Below are 3,941 nucleotides of genomic sequence, written 5' to 3' on the forward strand. Positions count from 1 at the left end.
TACTTGATAGTAAAAAGTAAAAGGTAGTGATGATGTGATACCGCGGCACTCCCCAAGCTTGGAACAAACCAAGGGGATGCCAATACCGATGATGAGTTACTCCTTTGGCGATGGTGGTGATGAATTCCGTCTTCGTACTTCCAAGATAGAGGCTCTCCATCAACAAATGACATCTTGGTGTCGGGAATCCCGAAACTAGCAGCACGGCTTATGTGTTTAAACCTGTTTTCATACTCACGATCTCGATTATGAACGTCATAGAGTTGAGCTTGGAGTTTGTTGGTGGTGTCGTGAAGTGAGAGGATGTCGCCCCCTAGCTTTGCAGTTTCCTTCTCGTGTTCAGCAATGAGTTCAGATACAATCTTGTGGAAGATATCCACTTCACGCTCAGCCATCTTCTTGTAATTGAAGACCTCTTGTTCTAGCTTCTCCATCCTGTCTTCCAAGCTTCCTGCTCCTTTGGGACCCTGAACATCTTTGATCTGCAGTTTTCCCTCGACGAGCATCAACTCCTTTGGGTGCATCCTCGGCTCCTCCATGTACAAGTTGCCAACATCCTTGCAGGAGCTATCCTTCGGAGTTCCCGACGAAGACATGATGGCTCTAGATCCAAAACCAATCCTGGCGTAAACAGCTCGAAACAAAACACGTCGAGAAAACGATATACGGACCTCCGTGGGTCCGGGGATTATATAATAAAAAATTTCAGAACAAACGAAAAGTACCAGGTCGAACCAGAGTCGGAAAGAGGCGACGAGGCGGTGTCCTCATAGGTCGGCGCGGCCAGGATGGGGCCCGCGCCGGCCTATGGGGGCACGCCCTCGTGCGTCTCCTCCACTCCGTTTCGATCTCGTAATTTTTCATATTTTCCAAAAACAGCAAAAATATTGTTCGGAAAGTAAATTGCGAACTTTTCATTACCAGGCATCGTTACCTATTCAAAGTCGAGTTCGGCGGACCGTCAATTTGTCCTTTGATGAAAGCCTCCGGTGTTTCCACTTGAATAATATCAACATCAACATTATAAGAATCACCCGAGATATAATGCTTGAGTCTTTGTCCATTCACCACTTGCGTAGCATTGCCTTGGAGAGAGCTAATTTTAATTGCTCCTGAACGATACACCTCCTCAACAACATATGGTCCTTCCCATTTCGAGAGTAATTTCCCTACAAAGAGTCTGAGACGAGACCGATACAATAGGACTTTATCCCCAATATTAAACTCTCTTTTGATGATCCTTCTATCATGCCATTTCTTAACTTTCTCTTTAAAGAGTTTAGCATTTTCATAAGCTTCACTTCTCCATTCATCTAGAGAACTTAATTGTAGCAACCTCTTATTACCGGCAAGTTTAGGATCTTTATTTAATTCTCTAACAACCCAATAAGCTTTGTGCTCTAGTTCTAAAGGTAAATGACAAGCTTTTCCGTAAACCATTTTATAAGGTGACATTCCCATGGGGTTTTTATAAGCAGTTCTATAAGACCATAGTGCTTCTTTCAATTTACTAGCCCAATTCTTTCTAGATTTATTAACGGTCTTTCCCAAAATAGATTTAATCTCTCTATTTGATAATTCTACTTGACCACTAGTTTGAGGGTGATAAGCGGACGCAATTCTATGATTAATACCATACCTAGCAAGAGTTTTTCGAAAACCTCCATGAATAAAATGAGAACCTCCATCAGTCATAATATATCTAGGTACTCCAAATCTAGGAAAAATAATATCTAAAAGCATTTTTAAAGAGGTCTCACCGTCAGCACTTTTTGTAGGTATGGCTTCCACCCATTTAGTAACATAATCAACAAGCAACAAGTATATGAGTGTTACCTTCGAAGAGGGAAAAGGTCCCATGAAGTCAAATCCCCAACGATCAAACGGTTCAATAACAAGAGTATAATTCATAGGCATTTCATTGCGTCCGGAGATATTACCAACCCTTTGACATTCATCACAAGATAAAATAAACTTCCTTGCATCTTTGAAGAGAGTTGGCCAATAAAAACCTGATTGTAGAACCTTTTGCGCGGTTCTATCTCCAGCGTGATGTCCTCCATAAGCACTACCATGACATTTACTCAATATCTCTTGTTGTTCATGTTCGGGAACACACCTTCGCAGAATACCATCCACTCCTTCTTTATATAAGTGTGGGTCATCCTGCAAATAGTGCCTCAAGTCATAAAAGAATTTCCTCCTCTGTCGAGCTGAAAAGGTTGGAGGCAAGTACTTGGAAACAATAAAGTTAGCATAATCAGCATACCAAGGACTCGTCTCGCGAGCTCACCTTTATTACAGCCAATTGTTCATTTGGAAAACTATCATTAACAGGAACAGGATCATAAGCAATATTTTCCAATCTAGACAAATTATCGACAACAGGATTATCAAGCACCTTTCCTATCTACAATATGTATATCAAATTCTTGCAAAAGAAGTACCCATCTAATAAGCCTCGGCTTAGCATCTTTCTTTGTCATAAGGTATCTAATTGCAGCATGATCGATATGAATCGTAACTTTTGAATCAACAATATAAGATCTAAATTTGTCACAAGCAAAGACTACAGCCTAACAATTCTTTTTCGATTGTAGCATAATTTCTTTGAGCAACATCAAGAGTTTTACTAGCATAATGAATAACATTTAATTTTTTATCTACTCGCTGTCCAAGAACAGCGCCTACAGCAAAATCACTAGCATCACACATAATTTCAAATGGTAAATTCCAATCAGGAGGTTCAACTACAGGAGTAGTTGTTAAGGATTTCTTTAGAGTTTCAAAAGCTTCCTTACAATCATCATCAAAAACAAAAGGTACATCTTTTTGAAGAAGATTAGTAAGAGGCTTTGAAATCTTGGAGAAATCTTTAATAAATCTCCTATAAAACCCCGCATGACCAAGAACACTACGAATACCTTTAACATCCCTCGGATAGGGCATCTTCTCAATGGCTTCAACTTTAGCTCTATCAACTTCAATACCTCTCTCGAAATTTTATGTCCCAATACAATTCCTTCATTAACCATAAAGTGGCATTTCTCCCAATTAAGAACAAGGTTAGTTTCTTCACATCTCTCGCAAAACTTTATCAAGGTTTCGCAAGCAACTATCAAAAGAATTCCCGTAGACGGAAAAATCATCCATGAATACTTCCACAATACTCTCACAAAAGCCATGAAAAATAGCAGACATGCATCTTTGAAAAGTAGCAGGAGCATTACATAAACCAAAAGGCATACGCCTATAAGCATAAGTTCCATAGGGACAAGTAAAGGTGGTTTTCTCTTGATCTTTAGTTTTAACAGCAATTTGTGAAAACCCAGAATAACCATCAAGAAAGCAAAAATGAGTATTTTTAGACAATCTTTCTAGCATTTGATCAATAAATGGTAACGGGTAATGATCTTTCTTTATTAACTTTTCGATAATCAATGCACATTCTGTACCCTACAACTACTCTTTGAGGTATGAGCTCATCATTATCATTAGGCACAACAGTCATTCCTCCTTTCTTAGGAACGCAATGCACAGGACTAACCCATCTACTATCAGCAATAGGATATATAATACCAACTTCAAGAAGTCGTAATACCTCATTTCTTACCACATCCTTCATCTTAGGAATTAGACGACGCTGAGGTTCAACAACAGGCTTCGCATCATCTTCCATATTAATGGCGTGTTGGCAAATAGAGGGAGAAATCCCCTTCAAGTCATCAAGAGTATAGCCAATAGCACCTCGGTGTTTCTTCAATATTTGCAATAATCTTTCTTCTTCAAACTCGTAAGCTTAGAACTAATAATAACAGGATATATTTTCTTATCATCAATATGAGCATATTTAAGATTATCGAGCAAAGGCTTTAAATCAAAAACAGGATCTTCCTTTGGTGGCGGTGTTATACCCAAATCTTCCACCTGGTAAATCATGC

The sequence above is a fragment of the Lolium rigidum genome, chromosome 1 (genome assembly GCF_022539505.1).
Source record: "Lolium rigidum isolate FL_2022 chromosome 1, APGP_CSIRO_Lrig_0.1, whole genome shotgun sequence".
Lineage (NCBI taxonomy): Eukaryota > Viridiplantae > Streptophyta > Magnoliopsida > Poales > Poaceae > Lolium > Lolium rigidum.